The sequence below is a fragment of the Lissotriton vulgaris genome, chromosome 2_1 (genome assembly GCF_964263255.1).
Source record: "Lissotriton vulgaris chromosome 2_1, aLisVul1.2, whole genome shotgun sequence".
NCBI classification, from domain to species: domain Eukaryota; kingdom Metazoa; phylum Chordata; class Amphibia; order Caudata; family Salamandridae; genus Lissotriton; species Lissotriton vulgaris.
Genome location: NC_141687.1, coordinates 905,864,230 through 905,892,065, shown reverse-complemented (window position 1 = coordinate 905,892,065; position 27,836 = coordinate 905,864,230).

Below are 27,836 nucleotides of genomic sequence, written 5' to 3'. Positions count from 1 at the left end.
TTGTGATATTTATCCCAGCGATAGTGATGTTTTCCATGGAACATCGCTGGTTTTTCAGAGATGTTCCATTGAAAATGGCGATAACCTTGCTGATACGACCCTGTGGTCGTATCAGCATAATTCACCCCCAATGGTAAGTATACCTAAGTCAGCATGAAACCGTAGATTTCTCCAAAAACTAAAGTCTGCAAAAATGCGCGGGCCTCCTTGTAAATATTGCGATGTGCACATCAGCGATAATTTACAAGGAGCACTGCCCAGTGGCGCCAACTTTGCATATCCTTAGAGATGCAAAGCGAGGCGTCGGGAAAACTTGTGCTAACATGCGCTAATGCATGTTAACGTCCCCTTGTAGATAGGGCGATGTCATTTCCAGCACTTTTTTGGCTTTTAAAGCCAAAAAAGCGCCGAAATGGCCCTTGATAATATGCCCCGATTGTTTTTAAGTGATCAACTGCTTTTTTCACCAGTCTGTATAAAATACTTTTTTATTATTCAGTCTCCATAATTTACTCTTGTGCCCACAGTTTATGTGAGAACACGAACACTCTTACTGTTGATATCACGACATACAATTGTCTGGGCATCCACAGCAACATGTATTTCTTTGCAGTACAATAGTCTATACTCATGTAACCATGTATCAGGGGTCCCCAATTTCATTGACGCCACGCTTTGTCATTTTCTTGTCTTATAGTCCTTGATCCCAAGTCCGAGTCCTGAGGAGAACCCTAGAATCACTCCGGGTTGGAAAAGCGTTGACACTTGACACCTGGGCAAAGGTGAATAATACCTGGGAGTGTAACTTGGGAATTGGTTAAAAGAAATTTGTTTCCCAGACAGTATACAACCCTCATGATAACTGTGTGACCCTTTGCCCCATATTTAGGCAGTACCTTAGGAATTGAGAATGGTTCGCCTGTTTTTTGCATGTTAAATATGGACTGCCTACCTGTAAAATATTTGCTGGACACTATATTTTTTTGCATTTGGCATTCATGCCCGAATTCATGTTTTCAAGATTGTGCTTTTGTTGTAGTGTTAACTGTTTGTTATAATGTCATAAGCATGGTATATTGAATGTTGTGTTGTCTATCTTATGACATCAATAAATATTTTAAACTGACATGTGCATGAAATAAGTCACAAATGTCGTTAAATAAATCACATAACAGTTTTAGGAGAGAGCACAGGCACTGGGCAGCAGACTCTAGTGCACTATCAGAGTCATAACCATCAGCATTTGGAGCAAAATGTGGGGGTGACTATAGAAAAAGGGCACTCTCCTATAGTTACCGTACCCATCTACATCTGACTCTCAAGAACTCACTGCTATCATCACATCCATGGGGGGGCATACAAATTTAAACACAAGAGACCTTAGTACCCAAGCACTCAAAAAAAGAATTCCAAATACAGTAAAATGAATTATACAGTCTTGGTTACCTTAGTCACTGTTAGTTCAAATGAAGGACAGAAGTCAAAGAATTTGTTGATCCGTAGAGTATATTCAACAAGGAAACAGACAACATGTATTTCCTCACAATATAGTAACTTCTTCTGGGCTAAGATGATAATTTGTCAAACAATATATGTTGAATGTTATCAATAGAGTAATCAAGTTAATTTTGGTCCAAATAATGTTTATTCAACTTGTGAGAAGGATGTCCTTAAGGTCCTTGTTATAATATGTTTAATCAAGTTGAGAGATCAATTTCAAAGAGTACAATTTATTTCATTTCAAGTGATGTCACTGATCATGTCATGAGCGATGTAGTATATGTGATTATAAGCAGTTCATTGTGTGGATGTAATTTATAGTTAGCTCAGGTAACTATAACTGTAGAATGTCTATGGTTTTGTGCATGCACCATCTGAGCCTAACTATAACGTCCCTGTAACCTTTGATTTTTCAGTCAATTTCTATGGGTTTTTAATGTTATTTTCTATCTGTAACATCCTGTAACCTTTGTTTTTTTAGAGAATTTGTACATTTTTAAAAATTTTATTTTTGTAACTATATCCTTAGAGGATGGATGTGTGCATGGCTGAATATGTTGTTGAGTGTGTGTGAGTGGCTGTATGAGTGCGTGAGCTGATGTGTGAATATCTGAGCGGATGTGTGAGTGTCTAAGTGGTTCTGTTGGTGGGAATCTGTGTCTGAGGGGTCTATGAGTGGATGTGAGTGTCTGAGTGGGTCTATGAGTGGGTCTGTGAGTGTCTGTATGGGTCTGTGAGTGGGGGTATAAGTGTCTGAGTGTGTATGTGAGTGGGTGTGTCAGTGTCTGAATTGGTCTGTGTGTGGGTGTGTGAGTGCCTGAATGGGTCTGTGAGTGGATGTAAGAGTGTCTGAGTAGGTCTATACGTGAGTGTCTGAGTGGGTGTGTGAGTGTCTGAGTGGGTCTGTGAGTGAGTGTATGAGTGTCCAAGTGGGTATGTGAGTAGGTATTTGAGTGTCTAATTGGGCCAGTGAGTGAGTATGTGAGTATCTGTATGGGTCTTTGAGTGGGTATATAAGTATCAGAGTATCTGTGAGTGGGTGCATGAGTGTCTGAGTGGGTCTGTGAGTGTGTGTGAGAGTGTCTGAGTGAGTCTGTGAGTAGATGTGTGCGTGCCTGATCAAAGGAGGTTTCACGAACTTGCTGGTTTATGGATCTTTTCCAAGAGCTCAGGGGAATGTCCAGCCGAGGTATGCTGTCTTCATTGATTTTCAATGTTTTAAGCGCTTTTCCTAGGCTAATGTGCCAGGCCGTGCCTGACCCCTAGAAGATAATTCTCAGGTGGTGTTTCAGGGAGTGGGCCGGGGCCCTCAGTATCCTTAAATGTAACTTTATAATCTCCACTAGGCATGTCAGGTCTGGCCTTGCTAAGTCTAGCTCCAGATTTAGCCTTGTGTTCCGGGCTGACCTCTGAATTTGGAGCACAGTTTTATATGCCTTTACTTGGGCTGATTTAAGGGCGGCATCCAGTAGCTCGGGGAAGGTCAGGTGGCCGTAGCTAATAGCTGGCAGTAGTTTAGCTTTCAGGACCGTTGGTATTGGACTGGCTGATGGGCTTATCAGGTGGTGGCTTAATTGTTTTAATAGGTGTGTGAACTAGCTAGCTTTGGAGCTCAGTTGTTTCAGGTGGGCATTCTCCTTGGCCCATTCCATCAGCCAAACTCCTAAATAATTATATGCATCCACCATGTTGATTTGTAGATTACCCATTAGCCATTGTGTATCCTTCTTCCGATCGTATTTCCCAAAAATTACCACCTTGGTCTTTCCTTGATTGATTGTCAAGTTGTTGATGTTATTGAAAGAGTTTAATGCAGTTAGGGCTCTTTGTAGGCCCACCCTTGTATGATCCAGTATAGCTGTATCGTCGGCGTATTGTAGCACCGGCAACCTTGCTCTTCCGAGTCTAGGAACTACTAGACTAGCTCCTTTTTGGGCCTCCCCTAGGTCTGCTGTATATATATTGAACAGGATGGGGGCCAGCACGCATCCTTGCTTCAATCCATTCTCCGTGTGAATTTTGGGGGACACTGTGCGGCCACTGGTTTTAACCCACACCCAAGTATCTTCGAAGAGCGATCTGATTGCCTTCAACAGGTTTAGTGGATTGCCCCAGTTTTCTAACTTCCACTATAATCGTTTGCGGACCACTTTATCTAAGGCTTTACTATAAAAAACGAAACAGCATAAAAGTGGTGAACGATTCTTCAGGGTTGAATGGGATGATAAATAGGTCTGTGCCAATACGTTGTCCGAAGTTGGTGACTGTGACCTAAAGCCGGTCTGGTAAAAGGGTATTATGCTTTTCTCTTCGGCCCACTTTTCTAAATCCTTCAATAGTAGGCAAGCATATGCCTTTGCTTCTAGGTCAAGCAGGGCTATAAGCCTGTAGTTTGATGGCTTAAGTCAATCCCCTTTTTTGAAAATCGGTACCAATATTGAGCCTTTCCAAGAATCGGGGGTTGTAGCTGTCAAGAAGGTGTGGTTATATAGCGGAGTTAGGATTGCTGCCCAGAAATCGGATGCCAATTTGAAGACCGGAGCAGGTATCCAGTTGGGGCCTGGCTCCCCATTGTTCTTCATATTCTTAATAGTCTTAATGAACATTTGAGGGTTTGTCCATTCAGCTCGAGTACAGTATGCTGCCGTCTGCGATCTAATTTCCATTTGCGAGTTGCCTGCACTGAGAGTCATGTCGCCTGGCTTTGCACTGGCTAGCCCGGCTCTTCCTTCTCCGCGGCTGGTCCCCTTTGTGCTGGCCATGTTAGTGGGTGTGATTACATATAGCTGCTTCGCGTAAATCATCCAGTCTTTTTCGGCTACGCCATTTTCTCTCAGGCCCCTCGACTGCTCAGCTGGTTTATGTTTCTCCATAGTCATACAAGGTTCTTTTGCTTGAGCAGGGAGAAAACTCTGAGCCATTCCCTTTCTATGTTGGCTTTTTTATGTTCCCATATTTTTTTCCTTAGGGCTGCCCTCAATGAAACCACAGATTGGCCCTCTGATTGATCACCCCCTCTTTTCTTAGTTGTGAGCACCTTACGCAGGAACAGTTTGCTATCTCGTATACCTTTGTTTGACCAGATGATTCAAGATCTTGTTTGCCCTATGGCCCTGGTGCAAAAGGACTCAGGGTTCCCGAACTTTGCTAGTAATTCCTCTGCAATGTTCTCCCAGCTTTTTATGGGAGAGCATGTGGGGGACGGACGTCCTTCATGTTTTTGTTCCAACCATGTTTGGAGAGTGTGCTCTGTCCCGTCGGACCATTTTCTCCTCCTCAGGACGGTGTGTCTTTCATCCCCTAGTGATTCGCCAATACATTAGAGGCTGTTGGCTGACGGGACTTCCAGCTGGAACACCGCTCTCAGTGGACTATGATCACTATCTGTCCGAATTTCTACTAGATTTAAAATACTAGTCGTTCCTCCAGGACGATCAAACGTCCTGGTTATCTCAATGATTATGCTTATTTATTCATTTCGTTGCATGATGATATATAGTTTGTCAAGGAAGGGATTTGAGTGGTGTGCTCACCACTCTAGTTTGGAACTCTTGATGACATGCTTCCTTACTTGTTTAATCATACCCATCTCATATTGGAATGTTAAGTATGTCACGGTGGTTCAATGTATTAACTTGTTTGTACTTGAGGCTGAGTGTCAGTTGATACTGCTGCCTTGGCTGTTGGATGCAATCTTCTAATAGGAATAAATCTACAATTAATAGCCTTCCTGTGTCCTGCCTTCTACTTCAGGAATGCTACATTCTGTCTTACCCTGCTAAAGCTTGGCTCAGCAGCAGGAGGGCAGAAATGTGTCTCTGGTCGGAAGCAACCATTTTGTGCTGTCGGAGCTAGAAGGCTGGTACTGAGATCAACAAGGACCCCACGAAGCTCGCTTCTGAGGGGTGGAATCATACCTCCCACACCGGTTACAACCAGTTTGGGGGTATGATTCCAACATGTTTGATACCAAACACAATAGGGTTTGACTCAGCCACTTTAGAGTTGGTCAGCACGCGGTCGCACAATGCCACTTTATATGTTGTATATGGCTGTATCACTGACAACCCTGGAGAATGGATTCCGTTGGCTGCAGGGGTGTCCAGCTCATGCTAGTACACCCTCTCACTTAGAACCATGCACCCTGCCTTCAGGATTGTTAAGGCCTGCTATAGGGGTAACTTACAGGTGTTAAGTGTGGTGACCCTTAGATATAGTAAACCTATATCTAAAGTAAGTGGTGCTTGCACCAGCTTATACTAGGTTGCAATGGCAGGCCTGTAGTTCCATTTTGCATGACCTTTTGTGGGTGGCAAAATACATGCTTCAGCCCATGAAAGGCCTTCGGGGTACCTATGCCCTGGGTACATGTGTACCCTATACTAGGGACTGACAAGGGTACCCCAGTATCCAATCTGGAGTGTACCTAAGTACACAGCATAACAGTTTAAGGAGACAGCAGATAGATTGGGGTCCTGATTAGCAGGATCCCAGTCAGACTAGTCAAAAACCAGTTTAGCACCAGGCAAAAAGTGTGGGTACACAAGTAGAAAGCTATTACCTTCCTATACACCTTCTTAAACAACAACAGTACTTTTCACAAACAATTCAAAACTACCCCACAAAATCCTCCCAGTAGTCGTCATACAGTTTCTGACTAACATTGCATTTCAAACTGCACTCCTCTAGGGTTAATTCATACTTACTAACAAGGACCTCCTTTATAGTGGGATACCTCGACCTCTTCCCCTTCTTTAGAGCCAGCATGTTGTCCGTCCCATCACCATGACAGTGACTTCAAAGGTCTGGCGTCGAAATATTGCTGATTTACAAGAAGGGGGATCGTTCTGAAACAGCAAATTATAGACCCATTAGTCTCATTGATGCTGTTCAGAAGATCGAAGCAAGACTAGTGCTTGGGAGAATACAGGGTTGGTTGGCGGATTCCGACATCTTAACTCCACTACAGGCAGGGTTTCGGTCGCACACAAGCACCCTCGACCAGGCCTTTAGGTTTGTCCTAATTTATTAAAATGAGGTGGTCATGGGCGGGGGTATGCTTTTTACGGCATTTGTGGGCTTAAAATCTGCATTCGATCTTGTTCCTCGGGTGAAACTGTGGAAGGCGCTTCTGAAAATGGGGATGCCGCCAGGTTTGGTGACAATCTTGGTCAGATTCCATGAATCGACTTACACCCAAGTTCGTTGGGGTAAACCGGGTGAGACCACAGAGAGATTTAATGTGTCCAAGGGGGTTCGACAAGAGTGGGTACTGGCACCCAGCTTTTTTTCGCTATTTATAAACGAGGTGGTCCAGTAATTCTAAAATCACCCGACTGATGCACCAATGCTAGCAGGTATGAAAGTACCTTTGCTCATGTTCGCGGATGACACCCTGCTTCTATCCAAGACGAGACAGGGGTTGCAGGCGGCACTGTCTCGTTTTGAGGTGAATTGCCGGGAACATGAGTTAGTGGTCACCGTAGGGAAAACAAAGTTTATGGTGCTTCATAAAACTAAAACCATACATGCAAGTGTCTACATGGGTGGGGCTTTGTTGGAGCAGACCGAAGCGTTTTCATACCTGGGTGTCACATTTAGCAGCAAATTAAGTTGAAGCCCCAAATCGAGTTGCCGGCACTAAAACATGCGCAACTAGCCGGCGCCCTCATTAAAGACTTTCCCAGACTAAGCCATTGCCCCATACTAAGAATTTATACCACAAAAGTTAGTCCAGCAATATTGTATGGAGCCAAACTATGGGGTTTTGGTAATTCATCCCCATTAACTTTAGCCCAAAATAAGTTCGTAAGAGCGATAGTCGGTCTCCCGCAATCTTCGCCCCTGCTACCACTCTTCCTTGACCTGGGTTGTTACACATTTGAAGATGCAGCACGCTATAAACCCCTGGCATTCTGGAGGCGTCTCTGGATAACTCCGGAACTCTCCTTGTATGCCAAGGCTTTACTGGAAGTGAGGAGTATAAATCAATTATATATGATCCCATGGCTGATTAGTATCAGGTCCCTTCTGGCTGATATGGGGATAAGAAATCTATGGGCCATCCGGAGGAAGCAGAATTCCCATTGAAAAAGACCTATAGATCAGTATATTGGGAAATGGTCAAAACCAAGAGATACTCTTCCCACATAAGGCAGTCATTGTCAAGGAACTTCCTCGAAATCAAGGATGAGGTTGCAATGGAAGATTATTGGGATCTTATTACTAAGCCATATGATCGAAAGATCTACCACCAGTTCAGAATAGGCATGCTGCCTTTGAGATGCTTCACACGTAAATGGAATCTACCCAGGTGTGACAAGTGTATATTTTGTCAAGACAACATTGAGAGCATAGATAATTTTCTATTTGTCTGTCCTGCGTATCACTTGCCTTGGTCACAATGGCTTAAGCCACTATGCAAGTCTATGAACACTAGATCGGCATTGGGTGCGAGCAGAATTTTAAAATCAGACACCACTGCCCTTATAGTGATTGGTGTGACTAAGTTTCTGAGTTGCAGGGACAGAAACAAAATAAACCATATGCCAAGATCTTATGGGACATAGCGCCCGATGGTTGAACAAAGATAGAGGGAATTCGCAGGCCAGTATATGATTGACAATGATTCGGTGCCTTACTACGAAAAAAGTACCTCAGGCGGACTTTCCTAAAGAACTTGAAAAGTTCAGTCCTGATCTTAAATTGGTCAGGTATATTAGTCAGCACACAGGACAGGCCTTTTCCAAGAAAACTGAGTTTGTCATCAGTTAGCTGATAGTTGGAAATATTCAATACAGGGTTGAGTGGAGGAGTCACCACCGGTACACATTGCGGCGGGTCGATATTTCGCCGTGCTGTTCCTGCTGGAAGCATACCTGCTTATGTGGTCTGCCTCGACCTCTTTCCCAATTCTGATTGTTCGACTGTTGGCCCCTTTGATAGCCTCTGGACCAGTTGTTGCCTCGGTTCCTGGGGGGCTGCCATTGTCCCTGGCCCTGATCTAAAAAAGTTGGTTGACGTGGTTGGTAACTGTAATCTTGTCCGGAATGGGAATGGCTGGGTCCAGCCTGATCGAATTCCCCTTCGGAACTGTAAGAGGAGTCAGAGAAGGTCTTATAATTCCGTCTGCCTCGTGCCTGGCCCGGGCCTCTGTTTGTAAAGCGGCCTTGGGTATCCTGACGGTAATAGTCCTCCTGTAAATAGGGGTAGGTCTTCTTTTTATCATAAAACCGCAGGTCACGGGCCAATTTCTCAAGCTTCTTGTTCTGTGTGGTTAAGTCAAAGTCCTTGAGAGTCGCTTCAGCTGTTAGAAGTACTTCTTTAGCATTGGTCAGTGCTTTATTCCCATTGATTTCGGCTCTCAAGGCTGCAATCTCTTTCGATATAGACTGGACTTGTTCACCTGCAGTTTCAACCCCCAGCACCATCCAGTGCCGGGAGCAATTGTTGGCCACGTAACTAAAACCCTCCTTAAACTTCGGGACCTCAACAAAGATAGCCGGTTCAATTTCAATTTGAAGCCCTACTGGGATGATATTTTCTTGGAGATAGCGAGTGAACAGGTGGCCATGCCACCTAGTGCGAATCAGTTTTTTCTCCAACCTCTCCAAGCGGGCTATTTTATCCTTAAGTGTAAAATCGATCGTGGGCACATTGGAGGAAAGGAAAGTATTAGCGGGGTCGCCTATGAGTTGAGTAACATATTCCTCAGAATAGGAAAGCAATTCCCTCTCGACCATACTAGAATGAGAATTAATCTCAGGGACAAACCTCACAGGAAAGAACCTGTTCAGGAAGTGCTATAGAAACACGGGTTAACCCAATAAGTCACTGGGACCTGGGTGAGTTAGTAATGCAAACAAAGTGGTCCCAGGGACAGAAACAAAAGAAACTATAATTCAATAATATCTCAACTAAATCCAAGGAAAATATCACAACATTGTTTTTAATCACAACGTGTACAAATATTCAATAAAAACGCTGTTCATAAGATACATCAATATTTGGTCATAAATCGTGCCCCTAATGGATGGGAAAGGGAGGGGTGGTGTTGTGGAAAGTGTGGGAAAATTAAACAGGTGACAGAACAATGGTCAGTTTGACCTCAATGTAAAATTACTGACAATATTTTAACAAAAGCTAATGATCAAAAATATATAAATTAATATAACAAGCTCATGCCTAAAAACAAATCCACAAATGGTAAATGGGGAAAAAGGCTGAGGGTAAGAAAAAGTGTCGACGTTTCGACCCAATTTGGTGCAGGCGTAGGATAGGGCCTTGCTAGAGGGTCTTCATCAGGACAGGGATGCAGGAGGGGCAATGGATCTGCACGAAAAATTTAATAATTTTAGTTATGGTCAAAATGATCCGTTTTACTCATCAGAATACACTATTGCTGGTCAGAGAGGGAGAGCATTACCAGAGAAAGACAGGAGTTAAGACCAAGGTTATTGCAAGGATATTCATGCGGTGAAGATCATCAGGTATGAAGAATTGCAGGATTAACAAGAGACATTGCGTAAGGATAAGGCCATTACCCAAGTTGTCTAAAACAACCAACAGATATAGTATAATTGTCACTTACATTAATGAATGGTGTGCAGATCAGTGATTTTCAAGAATGAAGAGACATAAGGGCCCTAGAGAGATGAACAAATAGTGGCCCCTTACAACTCATTTAAAAAGGGGGGGGGGGGGATCCCATAACATCAGATCAAAAAATGTTTTTTAACTCACTGGATGGATAAATTACAGAGTAAACAACCACCAGTTGTAATGTCCACAGTTCAATTTATCTGTAAAACAGACGACTAATTTAGTTGGTGAAAAAACTTTATGGTACAGTTTCAAATTGACAGTAAAAATAGGAGCACTATGTACATCAGGTGGATTACCTCGATTTTAATGCGTAGTTGCGTGGTAACTAAGGAATCCGCCGCATAGGTCAGGATCCTGTGAGGGGTGAATTGCTGACAGTTATCTCACAATCAAAAAGTGCTAGTCAAAAACAGGTAGTTGATTGAAAATAAGCCTACCTGCGATAGGCAGCTGAGCCGCTAGCCCAGGCGGGTGTAGAATCAGTGTCTTTAGACAGAAAAACGGCCGCAAAGATTGCTTCGGTCCGATTTTTAAAAACATTAAAGTGACAAATACACAATTTGTCACACAAGTGCGACTGGGTAATGTTCATAGTTGTTATGCCAAAACCGCGGTATGCATACCTGAAAACAGGGCGTTGCGGGATTTTAACAGGGGTCTGGCAAACTTGATCCGAATTTGACAAAGCTGTGGTGCAGGTGGAGCCACCATTCCATGGTTCCTATATCGAAGTTCCGATCCCGTGACCCCGGGAACTTTGAGAGAGAGTGAAAAAAGACTCCCAATATTTTCGTACCACGATTATCACACAAGGTGATGAAAGAATGAAGTAAATCCGCCACATCGGGGATAAATAAATAAAGTAATGACTTGCGCACCAAAGAAACCGGAATTTTAATAAAAAGGGGGTATCTTCCCGTAAAATTATTTTCAAAAGGAGTTAAAAATATTTCACACAAGACGGGGTTATTTGATGGTACCATTGAGGGCATCCTAAATATAGCATCAGTAAGGATCGGGGGCAGGCTGGTTGAGGAGGACATGAAATGCTTCATAATAACATTGTTGGCAATATCAATTAAGTAATAAAAACATGCATGTAAAAAATGTTCACTTCAGTTCAAAAGAGGAAAGAACAACAAATCTTAGCAACCACCAAACGACAAATCAGCGTACGTATCATACAAGATGGTAAAGGCCGAGCAGTTATTAGTCCCAGACTCAGTAATTATAGTTCATAGCAGCATAGTACTCTTTAATCAGTGACCTAGAAATACATACAACGGTATTCAGATTAAATTGGCCATTTGTGCAAAAGTACTATCAGTCTCGTTAAGTCCTGACTTTACAGAGTCAAATAGGAACATCCATTTGGCTTCCCGGATGTTAAGAATATTGGAGACACTACCACCTCTGGGGCCAATGTAGTCTTCTCTAAAATGACCCATTTGAAATTTTCTGGTAAGTGCTTTGCAATTTTAAAGTGGTCCACTAACGGGGCTCCAGCAACCTCACACCTGATCCTGCTTGAATGTTGCATAATTCTTACTTTGGCCTTTTGCTGTGATTGACCTGCATAAATTAGGTCACAATCACAGATGATAGCATAGATGACGTTTGAGGAATTGCAATTCGTGTGTGACTTTAGAGGGATCTTATGTTCTTTGTACTCAAACACCTTAGTATGGATGGAGTTACAACATGCTTTGCACTGAGTACATTTATGATGGCCTATCACAGGTGGAAGATTCCAAAGGGATAATACAGTTCTGGGTTCCACAGGGGGGAGGAAAGAACCGACAATGTAGTCCCTAATGCTCTTAGCCCTTTTAAAGGCATGCATAGGTAGGGCAGTGTACCCGATATCATCCGATATTAGGGGCCAGTGCTTATTGATGATTTTTTTCACTCTGTTACTCTCTGTAGAAAAAGTAGTGACACAGACCATCCTATCCTTCAGAGAACCTGTGTTCTGTTTTGGTTGTAGTAGGCACTCCCTAGGGTTATACCAGGCCCGTTTTTTGGCCCTTTTTACGAGGCGTCGTGGATAACCACGTTGTATTAGTCTTGTCATGAGATCTTCAGATTGCTCCATATAGTGTGTTTTATCAGAACAATTTCTGCAGAGGCGCAGAAATTGTCCAATGGGCAAATTGTCCCTTAGGGATCTAGGGTGATGACTACCATATTGAAGGAGCGAATTACGCTCAGTTGCCTTACGGAAAAGAGTAGTTTGCAAGAGGCCGTCTCTTTCATAGATTGTGAGATCCAAGAAATTCACCTGTTCCACATCAGACTTAAACGTAAACTTGATGTCTCTTGACTGCAGGTCTAACCATGCCTGAAAGGCCAGCAGCTGTATCTCATCGCCATTCCAAATTAATAGAATATCATCTATATACCGAACCCATAAACGCATATGGTCATGGTAAGGGTTCCGGTCATTCAAGATGATATCCTCTTCAAAGGCTGCCATGAACAGCATGGCCAGATCGGGGGCAAATGTAGCCCCCATCGCCACGCCTTTAGTTTGCAAATAAAAATGGTCCTGAAACATAAAGAAATTGTGCATCATAGCCAACCTCAGGAGTAATATAATGAATTCGGTGGGTACTGGGGTCGGAGCAGTTCTCTTGTCCAGGAAACGTGCCATAACTGTCAAAGCCTCCTCCTGCGGGATACTAGTATACAATGAGGTAATGTCACAGGTGACCAAGATTTGTTTGTCAGTATCAAAGGGCAAGCCGTCAACAATGTTTATGGTATGTGTTGTGTCACAGAGATATGTTGGAGTTGCTTCTGCTAAAGGTTTTAGAAAAAAGTAAATATATCGACCAACGGGTTCCAGCATCGACCCACATCCCGACACGATCGGTCGGCCTGGTGGTTCTTCCAAATTTTTGTGAATCTTCGGGAGTGTGTATATTGTTGGTAATCTCGGGGTCTGCTGGTTGAGGTAGGTAAATTCTTGCTCGGTGAGAAACCCTTCATCAAGTCCTGTTCTAGTGAGGTTCAGAATCTCAGAAGCAAGGGCCGAAGATGGATCAGTATTGAGCTTCTTGTAACTGATACCATCATCAAGTTGTTTGTAGATCTCTGTTTTATATTTGGCAACATCCTGGACCACAATGGCACCACCTTTGTCCGCAGGCTTGATTATAATTTCCCGGTTCTTGCCAAGGGATTGGAGGGCCATCTTTTCACTCTTACTGATGTTAAAGTTGTGATAGCGGAGCTTGTCCAAGGTTTGGTTGACATCACGTAGCACCACCGCTTCATATGCCAAGATCTTATGGGACATAGCGCCCGATGGTGGAACAAAGGTGGAGGGAATTCGCAGGCCAGTATATGATTGACAATGATTCGGGGCCTTATTGCGAAAAAAGTACCTTAGGCGGACTTTCCTAAAGAACTTGAAAAGTTCAGTCCTGATCGTAAATTGGTCAGGTATATTAGTCGGCACATAGGACAGGCCTTTTCCAAGGATACTGAGTTCGTCATCAGCTAGCTGATAGTTGGAAATATTCAATACAGGGTTGAGTGGAGGAGTCACCACCGGTACACACTGCAGCGGGTCGATATCTCACCGTGCTGTTCCTGCTGGAAGCGTACCTGCTTCTGTGGTCTGCCTCGACCTCCTTCCCAATTCTGATTGTTCGACTGTTGGCCCCGTTGATAGCCTCTGGACCAGTTGTTGCCTCGGTTCCTGGGGGGTTGCCATTGTCCCCGGCCCTGATCTAAAAAAGTTGGTTGATGTGGTTGGTAACTGTAATCTTGTCCGGTATGGGAATGGCTGGGTCCAGCCTGATCGAATTCCCCTTCTGAACTGTAAGAGGAGTCAGAGAAGGTCTTATAATTTCGTCTGCCTAGTGCCTGGCCCGGGCCTCTGTTTGTAAAGCGGCCTTGGGTATCCTGACGGTAATAGTCCTCCTGTAAATAAGGGTAGGTCTTCTTTTTATCATAAAACCGCAGGTCGCGGGCCAATTTCTCAAGCTTCTTGTTCTGTGTGGTTAACTCGAAGTTCTTGAGAGTCGCTTCAAGTGTTATAAGTACCTCTTTAGCATTGGTCAGTGCTTTATTCCCATTGATTTTGGCTCTCAGGGCTGCAATCTCTTTCGATATAGACTGGACTTGTTTACCTGCAGTTTCAACCCCCAGCACCATCCAGTGACAGGAGCAATTGTTGGCCACGTAACTAAAACCCTCCTTAACCACTTGGATGCTAATGACAAGGGTAACTTGTCATGCACTGCCCATTCATTTCAATGGAAATCTCATTACATGAGAAGTCTTCCCCTTAGCATCCAAGTGGTTAAACTTCGGGACCTCAACAAATATAGCCGGTTCAATTTTAATTTGAAGCCCTACTGGGATGATATTTTCTTGGAGATAGCGAGTGAACAGGTGGCCATGCCACCTAGTGCGAATCAGTTTTTTCTCCAACCTCTCCAAGCGGGCTATTTTATCCTTAAGTGTAAAATCGATCGTGGGCACATTGGAGGAAAGGAAAGTATTAGCGGGGTCGCCTATGAGTTGAGTAATATTTTCCTCAGAATAGGAAAGCAATTCCCTCTCGACCATACTAGAATGAGAATTAATCTCAGGGACAAACCTCACAGGAAAGAACCTGTTCAGGAAGTACTATAGAAACACGGGTTAACCCAATAAGTCACTGGGACCTGGGTGAGTTAGTAATGCAAACAAAGTGGTCCCAGGGACAGAAACAAAAGAAACTATAATTCAATAATATCTCAACTAAATCCAAGGAAAATATCACAACATTGTTTTTAATCACAACGGGCCCGATTCACAGAATGAACTTAAGACTCAATCCTAAACTTACTACTATTTTGGTATTCACAGAATGCACTTACTACTTTTGGTATTCACAGAATGAACTTACTACTTTTGGTATTCACAGAAGTTAGGATTTTGTCTTAAGTCTGTCTTAAGTTTGTCTTAACCCCTTCAGCGCGGCGCGAATTTTCGCGCTGTGCTGAGGGTTCTAAGGTTCTAACGGGCTCATGACGGAACGGTTCCGTCATCAGCACAGCTCACCCGTAGCTGATGACGGAACCGTTCTGTCATCAGCATGGAAGGGGTTAAGTCTGTCTTAATACAAACTTAAGACAAAATCGTAACTTCTGTGAATACCAAAAGTAGTAAGTGCATTCTGTGAATGCCAAAAGTAGTAAGTGCATTCTGTAAATACCTAAATAGTAGTAAGTTTAGGATTGAGTCTTAAGTTCATTCTGTGAATCGGGCCCAACGTGTACAAATATTCAATAAAAACGCTGTTCATAAGATACATCAATATTTGATCATAACTCGTGCCCCTAATGGATGGGAAGGGAGGGGTGGTGTTGTGGAAAGTGTGGGAAAACTAAACAGGTGACAGAACAATGGTCAGTTTGACCTCAATGTAAAATTACTGACAATAAATTAACAAAAGCTAATGATCAAAAATTCATAAATTAATATAACAAGCTCATGCCTAAAAACGAATCCACAAATGATAAATGAGGAAAAAGGCTGAGGGTAAGAAAAAGTGTCGACGTTTCCACCCAATTTGGTGCAGGCGTAGGATAGGGCCTTGCTAGAGGGTCTTCATCAGGACAGGGATGCTGGAGGGGCAATGGATCTGCACGAAAAATTTAATAATTTTAGTTATGGTCAAAATGATCCGTTTTACTCATCAGAATACACTATTGCTGGTCAGAGAGGGAGAGCATTACCAGAGAAAGACAGGAGTTAAGACCAAGGTTATTGCAAGGATATTCATGCGGTGAAGATCATCAGGTATTAAGAATTGCAGGATTAACAAGAGACATTGCGTAAGGATAAGGCCATTACCCAAGTTGTCTAAAACAACCAACAGATATAGTATAATGGTCACTTACATTAATGAATGGTGTGCAGATCAGTGATTTTCAAGAATGAAGAGACATAAGGGCCCTAGAGAGATGAACAAATAGTGGCCCCTTACAACTCATTTAAAAAGGGGGGGCAATCCCATAACATCAGATCAAAAAATGTTTTTTAACTCACTGGATGGATAAATTGCAGAGTAAACAACCACCAGTTGTAATGTGCACAGTTCAATTTATCTGTAAAACAGACGACTAATTTAGTTGGTAAAAAAACTTTATGGTACAGTTTCAAATTGACAGTAAAAATAGGAGCATTATGTACATCAGGTGGATTACCTCGATTTTAATGCGTAGTTGCGTGGTAACTAAGGAATCCGCCGCATAGGTCAGGATCCTGTGAGGGGTGAATTGCTGACAGTTATCTCACAATCAAAAAGTGCTAGTCAAAAACAGGTAGTTGATTGAAAATAAGCCTACCTGCGATAGGCAGCTGAGCCGCTGGCCCAGGCGGGTGTAGAATCCTTACTGTTGCTATATTTAGGATGCCCTCAATGGTACCATCAAATACACCCCCTCTTGTGTGAAATATTTTTAACTCCTTTTGAAAATAATTTTACTGGAAGATACCCCCTTTTTCCTAAGATTCCGGTTTCTTGAATCCAGAGGCAAAGTGAGTAAGGGACCCACGTCTGGGCAAACCCTGCCAACTTAGGGCAAACAAAGCAAACACAAGGAGATGATGGACGGAGCACTGAAACGTTTCAGAAACTCACCCCCAGTCGCAGATATGGGTTGAATCCATCATCGTTCTTTCTTTAGCTCACATTGCCACCCCAATTCAAACACAGCCATATGCAAATCAGTCTTGACTCTGTGCCTCATGGGAGCAGTCCAGTCCAAACTGCCAAGCCATGTCTTTCCTTGACCGGAAACAAGCATCCTGGGACCGGTTTCGGGCTCACAGCCCTCATCAGCCAGGCTAGCTTGAATCCAGTGGCAAAGTGAACATGGACCCACTTCTGGGCATAACCTGCCAACTTAGGGCAAACACAAGGAGATGATGGACGGAGCACTGAAAGTTTTCAGACACTCACCCCCAGTCACATATCTGGTTTTAATCTATCATCGTTCTTAAGCTCACTTCACCACCCCAGTTCAGACACAGACGTATGCAAATCAGTCTTGACCCTGTGCCTCTTGGGAACAGTCCAGCCTGTACTGCCAAGCCATGTATTCACTGGACTAGAAAAAATAGCATCCTGGGACTGGTTTCGGGCTAACAGCCCTCATCAGCCAGGCTAGCTTGAACCCAGTGGCAAAGTGAGCAAAGGACCCAAGTCTGGGCATACCCTGCCAACTTAGGTCAAACAAAGCAAACACAAGGAGATGATGGACCGAGCACTGAACGTTTTCAGGCACTCACTCCCAGTCACAGATCTGGGTTGAATCCATCGTCGTTCTAGTTGGCCGCCAGAGACCCTCAGGATACAAGGGGACTTAATTCTCCAACTTAAAATGCACCACGGAGCACGTTTGTACACTTGTCACATCAGGCCACCCCCGCCTTCACCACTGTGCAAACACGCCACGTGCCTCATTTTAAGTTGGGGCATTAAGTCCCCTTAAATCCTAAAGGTCCCTGGGGTCCAACTAGCCCACCAGGTATCTCCAGTAAGCGCCACAAAGCTGCATTGCAGAGAGGTGTAAAAAGGGGCGTGGCCTTGGACCACCTCTCTGCAACAGAGCCCTGTGTCACTTACTGGTGGTACCTGGTGGACTAGTTGGCCCCCAGGGACCCTCAGGATTCAAGGGGACTTAATCCCCCAACTTAAAACACGCCACAGGGTGTGTTTGCACACATGTCACATCAGGCCCCGCCCCCTCCCTTCACCACTGTGCAAACGCACCCCGTGGCAAGTTTTAAGTTGGGGGATTAAGTCCCCTTGAATCCTGAGGGTCCCTTGGGTCCAACTAGTCCACCAGGTACATCCAGTAAGCGCCACAGAGCTGCATTGCAGAGAGGTGTAAAAAGGGGCGCAGCCTCGGACCACCTCTCTGCAGGGCAGCCCTGTGGTGATTACTGGAGGTACCTTGTGCGCTAGTTGGCCCCCAGGGACCCTCAGGATGGAAGGGGAATTAATTCTCAAACGTAAAACTCGCCACAGGGCATGTTTGCACACATGTCACATCAGGCCCGCCCCCTCCCTTCACCACTGTGCAAAGGCGCCATGTGACTCATTTTAATTTGGGGATTAAGTCCCCTGAAATCCTGAGGGTCCCTGGAGTCCAACAAGCCCACCAGGTATCTCCAGTAAGTGCCACAAAGCTGCGTTGCAGAGAGGTGTAAAAAGGGGCTTGGCCTCTGACCACCTCTCTGCAACGCAGCCCTGTGGCGCTTACCTGGTGGGCTAGTTGGCTCCCAGGAACCCTCAGGATTGAAGAGGAATTAATCCCCCCAACTTAAAATGTGCCAAGGGGCATGTTTGCACAGTGGTGCAGGGAGGGGTGGGGCCTGAGGTGATAAGGGTGCAAACTCGCCCTGTGACGCATTTTGAGTTAGGGGATTAAGTCCCCTTGAATCCTGAGTGTCGTAATTTGGCGATGGCCGAGTTAGCGCTTAGCTGTGCTACACGTTTTTCCGTTTAAATTGGCCATACTCGGAAACGCCATTTTGTGTGTTACGGCGGCCATCTTAGATCATAAGCGGCCTCGTGGCCAGCATGGCCTTTAGTCCTTTGTCCGTGCCACTGACCACTCGAGTTTGCCCAGCAACAGGCAATTTTTAGTATTGGTCAAGCCCGTACATGCGCAGTCCCCACTGACCAGTCACCCCTCTGGAATGTGCCGCCTAAACTGACCAGCGGAGTTGTAACCCCTCCAATGAGCTGGCTGTGTTCCAAAGATGACCATATATGTACATAACGCTTTGTAACCTTGTACCGCCTATTGTTTTATTACCTGCAAATTGTATAAAAGAGCAAGTCACACCGATGTTCGGTGTGATACTTCTTGCATTACCGAAGGGTGCTGTAGGAATGTACCACCACCCCATGGGGTCTTAATAAACTTGTTCTTTGAATTTTTCAGTTTCCGTGCCAACAGTTCTTTAGATGTAAGTGGGTTATCTTCGGAGCATGTAGGCCTTGGGAACCCGATACTACAAATTGGCGACCACGAAGGGACTCATCGGTGACTCGGATGCCCGAAGGAGAGGTCGTGACGAAGGTTTGGACACTCGCCATGGACGCGCGCTGCCACTGAGTGACCCGAGTCTTGGCACCCACGGTGTTTCTTCCTTTCCTTCCGATCTGACCTTCCAGGTGGCGCCGGTCTCCGACTGAGTTTTCGATCGTCTGTGTTGCTGGATAAAGTGCCGTTTGGCTGATTCGATTAAAAGACCTTGGCAGTTGGAATCTGGACCTTTGAGGCTTTGGGTAAGATTTGTGATCGGTAAGGTAGTCTGCGGACGCTTACTGAAGTTCTATGATTTGTGATCGGTAAGGTAGTCCTTGGACGCTTGCCGAAGTCCTGTGACCTATGACTTTGATTTGAGTTAGCTAACATTTGTGAATTTGTGAACTTTGAATATATGTGTAGTGCACTCCACATAGGCAGGCATGTAGAGATGTTTCTCTAATTTTGTTTTTTTCCTTTGAGCGGCACGTTTGTGTGAAGTACTGTAAGTGCCATTTTTACGGTATCGTGCTTTCGTGATACTTTTTGAACATGCCTGTTTTCAGCACACTCCGAGGGATGTGCTGTCTTGGAAATGGTACCACAATTAGGTTAGCGGAAGCACAGCCGGCTCCCCCAGAAGGAACACCAAATAGGGAAATGTATATAAAATTTGGCCTTCCACCTATAATGTACAGTAAATTATGGAATAAGTACACCAAATCGGATCCTGAATTGCAATGGCCTCTACATGGGTCGTTCGATTTACGTAAAGTACAGTTTGTGGAGCAATGTTTGTTTCAACGAAGGTCTAGACAGAATATGTTCGATTGTGTACGAATGTGGGAGAAAGCGGTGCGTGAGCGAATGAAGTGTGAAGTTGCCTTGGTGGACAAAGAGCAGCGCAAGGCTGCTCGAGATAAGGCTTTACAGCTTGAGGAAAAAGAGGCTCAGGAAAAGAAAGAGAGGGAGGAACGGGAACGTAAATTGCAAACGACTGGTCAATTCCCTATTCGTCGACCGCTTTATCCTGTCCTTAATAATGAAATTGATGATTTTTCATTGCTAGATCGATCACCGCCTCCGTACGTTTCGCCTACGGCTCCAACTGCAGAATCGGATGACGAAGGACAGGATAAGCCAGGAAAGAAGGGTGTATCTGGTCTCAGGTTTTCTGTGGAGAGATCCGCACATTTACGTAGTTGGGCTCGTAAAGTGAATACGAATTTTGTTTCTCAGTCTGAAGTTGTTACTGAAAGGGGTAATTGGACAGACCAAGAATTACTGTATTTTTGGTTACTTTGGCAGATGAAGTTGTTACCGCATATCGTCAATTTTCAGATACGCTAGAACCTAAGGTTGTGTCAGTTCATCGTGAGAATCTAGATAAAGGTATATTTGATCTTGCAGATGTCGATGCCCTTTACAAGCAACTGATCCAGCTGCGAGATGAGACTACCAGATTGCGGGACGAGCGGAAAAAGAATAAGGAGTCCGGGCCGGAATCTAATGGGCAATCTAAGGAGTGTTCTCTCCGGGGTTCAGAGAAGAGTTCTGCTATGCATGTTATGCCTATGCGTGAAGCCGCACCTTTGTATGTTCCACCAAAAGGGGAAGGTACAGATGATGATAAAATGTCAAAGGATGCGAAGGGGTATTTTATATATAACTGGGTGTATACGCCTTGGAATAGAGCGGATGTTATGGCGTTGAAAAATTCTTTACCTGACCTTTGTAAAAATCCGGCAGCGTTCTATGAAGGGGTGGAAGGGGCTATTTCGTCTTGTGTGATGACTCTTGTCGACATAGATCTGTTTTTTGGGTTAATCCTTCCGCCTGACATGTGGAGACAAATTCGTAAAAATAATGATGAAACAATACTTGGGGGAAGATGGAAAGAAAGAAATGCAGCTGATTTAGATAGGGAACCGGCATGTAAGCCTTGCCAGTTGATTTTAGACCTCCCGGCGGCTATTTTGAATAAATTAAAAACGCTTTTACCTTCTAAAAAGATTGATTGGACCATGTTAGCTTCGTGCAAACAAAAGCCAGATGAAACGGTTTCAGATTTCTTTACACGCTTCGAAGAGGCGTTTCATGATTACAGTGGTCAATCTTTAACAGATGATACGGGTCGGCATTTGTTTGTAGATAAGTACGTGGCTAATCTCCTGCCGGAGATTGCAAAGTGATTGAAATCGAGTGAAAGTTCCTGGGCCACGGCGACCCCTGCGTCTTTGTTGACTATGGCTCAATATTATGAGCGGCAGGAGTTGGAGGATAAAGAAAGTGTTGATAAAAAAGCGAAAGAATTGAAAACGAAGGTGATGTTGGCACAGGTTCGTGGAACACAAGGTAGAGGGAATGAAAGAGGTAGACGAGGTGGAGGAAATACGTCGTATGGTCGTACGGATATAGCGGAGGATCAATGTGCTTATTGTAAAGAGTTTGGGCATTGGGCTGAGGATTGTCCGGTACTTCGTGAACAACGTAGTCAGCGTGGTCGAGGAGGTGGTAGGTCGCGGGACGGTTATACGGGGGCGAGAGGTGGTGGAGGTGATTGTGGAAGGGCTGAGCAGAGGGGCCGTGGCCAGGATGAACGAAACACTTTTGATAGACGAAACCAATATCAGATATCAGAGGGTGAGAATGTGGAGCACCAGGATTATGTGCATGCATAGGACTGCGTAGGATGGGGTACGGAACCAATTGAAGTGCCAGTAGATCAGGAGGGTCCATATGTAACAGCAGGCATTTTGGGTTCTACTGATCAATTCCTAGTCGACACCAGAGCTACTCGTAGCGCTTTGTCAAAGAAATTGGTTCCGAGGGCTCCCCTGTCTGGCGAAATGATAACATGTGTAGGGTTTGATGGCACACCCTCCCCTAGCCCATTGTCAAAACCCCTTGCGCTCTGTCTTGACAAATTTTTTAGTTTTGGTCAATTTTTGTTATCGCCCTATACACCAGATAATATCCTGGGCATTGATTTGCTTAAATATTTTTGAGCAACGATACGGTGCGCTCCTGAAGGAGTGCGGGTTATCCTGAATGACAATTACCCTGACCCGAATAGGTTTTATACCATACTAGATATTCCAGCTTTGGCCTCTCTCCCGCACACGTTATGGGCGACCTCGGACACGGATGTGGGGGAGATGCGTATTCCACCTATTCATATAACTGTTAAGGAGGGGGCCTCTATGCCACGGGTGCCACAGTATAAGATTTCGAGGGAAGGTGAAATTGCCCTGACTCATATTGTTCAAGATTTGATAATTGCAGGAGTGGTGGAAGAGGTCCCTTATAATGTCTGTAACAGCCCTATTCTTCCGATCCTTAAGAGAGATACTGACGACAAAGTCTATCGGTTTATTATTGACTTGAGAGAAATCAACAAAATTGTCATTCCCCAATACCCGGTGGTGTCCGACATTACGACCTTGCTCACACTGGTACCACCAACAGCAACGACCTTTAGTGTAATTGACTTGAAAAACGCTTTCTTTTCCATCCCTGTCCATCCCGATAGCAGATATCTGTTTGGCTTCACGTTAAATAATAAATCGTATAGATTATGTCGTGTTCCTCAAGGTTACACTGAGAGCCCGAGTATCTACAGCCAGGCTTTACAAAGACAGCTTGATTCTTTTGAGTTGCAATCGGGGGTTGTCCTTATCCAATATGTGGATGACCTTCTGCTTGCTGCAGATTCATACGCGCAATGTGAGGAGAGTACGATTGCGCTGCTTTCCTTTCTGGCACAGAATAATCACAAGGTTTCTAAGAAAAAGCTACAATACTGTAGACCCAAGGTGACCTACCTCGGTCACCTTTTGTCTAAGGAGGGGCGTGCATTAACATCAGATCGAATTCAGGCGATTTTAGACACACCAGTCCCCCGCACACAGAGAGATGTACGCGCCTTCATAGGGTTAACGTCCTTTTGTAGGCAGTGGATCATGGGGTTTTCGCACATTATAAAGCCTTTGTTAGCGTTACTGTCCAAAACTACACCAATGCCCCTTGAATGGACAGATGAATGTCAAAATGCTTTTGATCAACTGAGACAAGCCCTTTGCTCTGCACCCGTATTAGGTACACCAGATTATACGAAGATCTTCACATTGTACGTACACGAGAAAGATGGGTGCGCGTTATCAGTGTTAGTGCAGACGCACGGGGACAAGCAGAGGCCATGTGCGTACTTTTCTGCCATCCTTGATCCTGTAGCACGAGCGTTACCTGGGTGTTTTCGAGCAGTTGCAGCAACAGCAGTAGCGATACGGCAGAGTGAAGGAATAGTGTTATCGCACAAATTGTTGGTGTTAGTTCCCCACGCAGTAGATGCCCTGCTAAATCAAACAAAGACCCAATATCTCACGAGTGCACGGTTAACAGGATATGAGCTTACACTGTTGGCGCCACATATCACACTAAAAAGATGTGCTACCCTGAACCCTGCCACTTTATTGCCCTATCCGGTCGAGGAGGGTCAGGAAGAAAAACATCATGACTGTGTTTTCCTGACCGAGGAACAGACAAAGGGTCGTGTTGACTTACAGGATATGCCACTTCCAGATGTGGATGGGGAACTGTGGGTTGATGGATCATGTTTGAGGCTGCCAGATGGCATGACTTCCGCAGCCTATGCAATCACGACACTTAAGACAGTGGTGGAAACAGCTAGAATACCACAGAAATCGGCTCAAGCAGCGGAGCTGATAGCTTTAACAAGAACCTGCGAACTGAGTGCTGGCCTATGTGTGAACATATACACAGACAGCCGGTACGCCTTCGGAGTAGCACATGACTTCGGTCTACTCTGGAGAGAGCGTGGGTTTTTGACTTCTCATGGAGTACACATTATGCACGGAGAATTGGTGCGTGATCTCCTAAATGCGTTGCTTTGTCCAAAAAAAGTAGCGATAATAAAATGTAGCGCCCATAAAAAGATCACCGATGAAGTGGGTCAAGGAAATGCCTTTGCGGACAGCATAGCGAGACAGACGGCTATGTCCCGAACTGACTCCCCCATGTACGTGACAAAATCCCAAGCAGAGCGATGGAATGATGCTAGAGCGGAAATATTGGATATTCAGAAATCAGCTACTGAATCAGAACTTGCGGCATGGGCAACTGATGGGGTGCTAGATGATGAAGGGTGTTGGAGAAGCAAGGACATGGAGAAATGGAAATTGCCTGCAGCTTACTTGCAAGCGATGGTCCAGATGACACATGGGTTGGCACACGTGGGGGCTCTTGCAATCACTCGACTGTTAACACGAGTTTGGGAGCATCCCGAGATTGCTAATACTGCCAAGAGAGTAGTGCAGACTTGCCTGATATGTTTGCAGCACAATCCTGCCAAGGGGACCCATACTCCGAAAGGAGGGTTCGTTCCACCTTCTGCACCATTCGAGGTACTTCAAATGGATTACATCCAGCTTGAGCGCTGCAATAACCTTAAGTATGTCTTAGTGGTGGTGTGTGCTTTTAGCAAATGGGTTGAGGCCTTCCCCACGAAAGATAATACAGCTTTAACAACAGCTAAGGTGTTGCTCAACGAGTACTTTCCTCGCTTTGGAGTTTGCAAATTTTTATGGAGCGATAATGGGCCTCATTTTGTCGGGAAAATCGTGGAGTATGTGCTGAAGGGGTTAGGGATCCAACAGAAGTTTCATGCTGTGTTCCACCCTCAGTCGGCAGGTCTTGTCGAGCGGTATAATGCCACGTTGAAACTAAAACTGGCTAAGATTGTGGCGTCCATGTCATTGAAATGGCCAGATGCCTTACCGCTAGCATTGCTCTCTCTCAGATCAGTGCCCCACTCTCGAACAGGCCTCACACCATATGAAGTGGTGTTTGGAAGGCCTATGAATATTTGGGGGGTGCCTAAGCCGCGATTGATACATGATGTGCCTTGTATAATGATGAACGATTATTTGGCACGATTAACAAATGATTTGCTCTCTATTCATCAACAGGTTCGAGAAGCGCTCCCTGACCACTCTACTGGAGAAGGCCATGATCTTCGCCCTGGTGACCACGTCATGATTAAGTCGTTTGAGAGGGCGAACAGCTTGGAACCAAGGTGGAAAGGCCCCGAGCAGGTCCTCCTGGCGACTCGAACAGCTGTACGAGTGACCAATAGGAAGTGGTGGATACATTCAACACACTGTCGTCGTGTCTCTCCTGATCTGGTGAATCCTGCTGTGTTGACCGACTTCCAAGAGATTTTGGAGAAAGAAAAGAGCCCAGCTGTGACATCGGCCGAAGTTGAGGGAGCCTTCCCGGACCACACTGTTTCTGGACGAGAGCGCTACAATCTGCGGCCAAGATAGGAAGATTTTTTTTTTGGTTTTCGAGACTGGTTGGTTACCGCTCTGGGGTTTGTGAAACGGAAGCCGAGAATCTCAAGGGGGGGGGATCAGTTCTGCCAAGAGTAGCGACACCCGTCTTGACCCCGGAGAAGAAAACAACGGCTACCTCGGAGCTCAGCACCATATTTTTCTTTTTTAGGTGTAACACACACATATGTACATTTGAGAATTTGTGAACTTTCTGAACTTTTTAAGACTTTGAAAAATAATTGAACTATGGCGTCTTCTGCATCACGGGACAAAAGAATACTTGGAGCCATCCTCTTTGCCCTAACGATTGTGGTAATAGCAGTAATAGCCTGGGTAGTTGAACTTGTGGTGCCTGCACGTGAACATTTGTTGCCGACTACCCCGGCTCCATCTGAACATTTTCATTTCACTTTGCCTTACCATGAAGAACGGCACTGACAGACTTATTTGAACAATAGCTTTATTCAAATCTTGCATCATACACATAACATGACGAACACGTCTAATTGCTGGGTGTGTGGGATGTTGCCCGGGCACCAGAAGAAAGGGGGCACTCCACTCATTCCACTCCCGTTCTCACATAATGGATCTTGCAATGCCTGGTACACTCTTCTCTTCACTTTGAGATGGCCAACGAAAGGGGGGGTGCTTTTCCGTTTGAATAAAGTATGTTACCATGACCGGGATGGGTATCCACGAGCTGAGGGTACTCGATTTGAATGGGAGGAGTATCGCCCCGACAATGTGTCTGCCCCACGTGTTTACAGCAACCAACGTAACATTAATGTTTCCAGCTCACATGTTATTAATGTTATTGCCACTAAAGCTGATTTGTGTATACGCAATAAAGGTACAATATCGGTTGGGAAAAGCGAATGCAATACTACTATCACGTTTGACAGCCCGAATGGCATATCGTTTGTAGCATCTCGAAATACGTATTTTATTTGTGGAACGAAGGGTTATCATCAGCTCCCGTTGGGATGGTTAGGTACTTGCTATGTATCTTTTGTACTGCCTCCTGTATTTATTGCCCCACCAATGTATCATAATGATTATATTTTGTATCATGATTTCGTACTGAATCGTGCTAAACGTGCTGTTGTTCTGGACGACATTGACCAGACGGACACTGCTTTGCAACAGTATGTGGATTTCAATTTGGGACTGTTTTCCTTTGTTGGGGCTGCTTTGAATAGTCGAAAGATACGACGACTGACCCGTGTAGTTGAGGCTGTAGCAAATGATACTGCCATCGCATTAGGGAATATTACTGAAGAACTTCAGATTTCTAGGATTGTTACGCTCCAGAACCGAATGGTTCTAGATGTAGTTCTAGCTGATCGTGGGGGGGCATGTAGAATCATCGGAAGCAGCTGTTGCGTATATGTACCTGACAATTCACCATCTGTTTATGATGCCATTTCGAAATTGCATAAGATAGCTGCTGAAATACACCCGGATAATGGAACTTGGACTCTTTCAGGGTGGTTTTGGTCAATGCTTGCCACTTGGGGTTGGAAATTGCTAACGATTTTATGTATCATTGTGGGGATACTGTTTGGTGTATGCTTATGTATTCAATGTGGCCCTGCTTTATGTTCCATGTGCCTATCGGCTTGTATACCATCAAGACGAGCTCTTGCGCATGATAAAATGATGCTTCATAAAGAAGTAACCCAAATAATGTTGATCGATATTGAAGATGAACACCCTGATTATGTTCACTATGAGGTAGCTTCAGCTAAACGCTAAAAGGGTCGTCTGTCGTAATTTGGCGATGGCCGAGTTAGCGCTTAGCTGTGCTACATGTTTTTCCGTTTAAATTGGCCATACTCGGAAACGCCATTTTGTGTGTTACGGCAGCCATCTTAGATCATAAGCGGCCTCGTGGCCAGCATGGCCGTTAGTCCTTTGTCCGTGCCACTGACCACTCGAGTTTGCCCAGCAACAGGCTATTTTTAGTATTGGTCAAGCCCGTACATGCGCAGTCCCCACTGACCAGTCACCCCTCTGGAATGTGCCACCTAAACTGACCATCGGAGTTGTAACCCCTCCAATGAGCTGGCTGTGTTCCAAAGATGACCATATATGTACATAACGCTTTGTAACCTTGTACCGCCTATTGTTTTATTACCTGCAAATTGTATAAAAGAGCAAGTCACACCGATTTTCGGTGTGATACTTCTTGCATTACCGAAGGGTGCTGTAGGAATGTACCACCACCCCATGGGGTCTTAATAAACTTGTTCTTTGAATTTTTCAGTTTCCGTGCCAACAGTTCTTTAGATGTAAGTGGGTTATCTTCGGAGCATGTAGGCCTTGGGAACCCGAT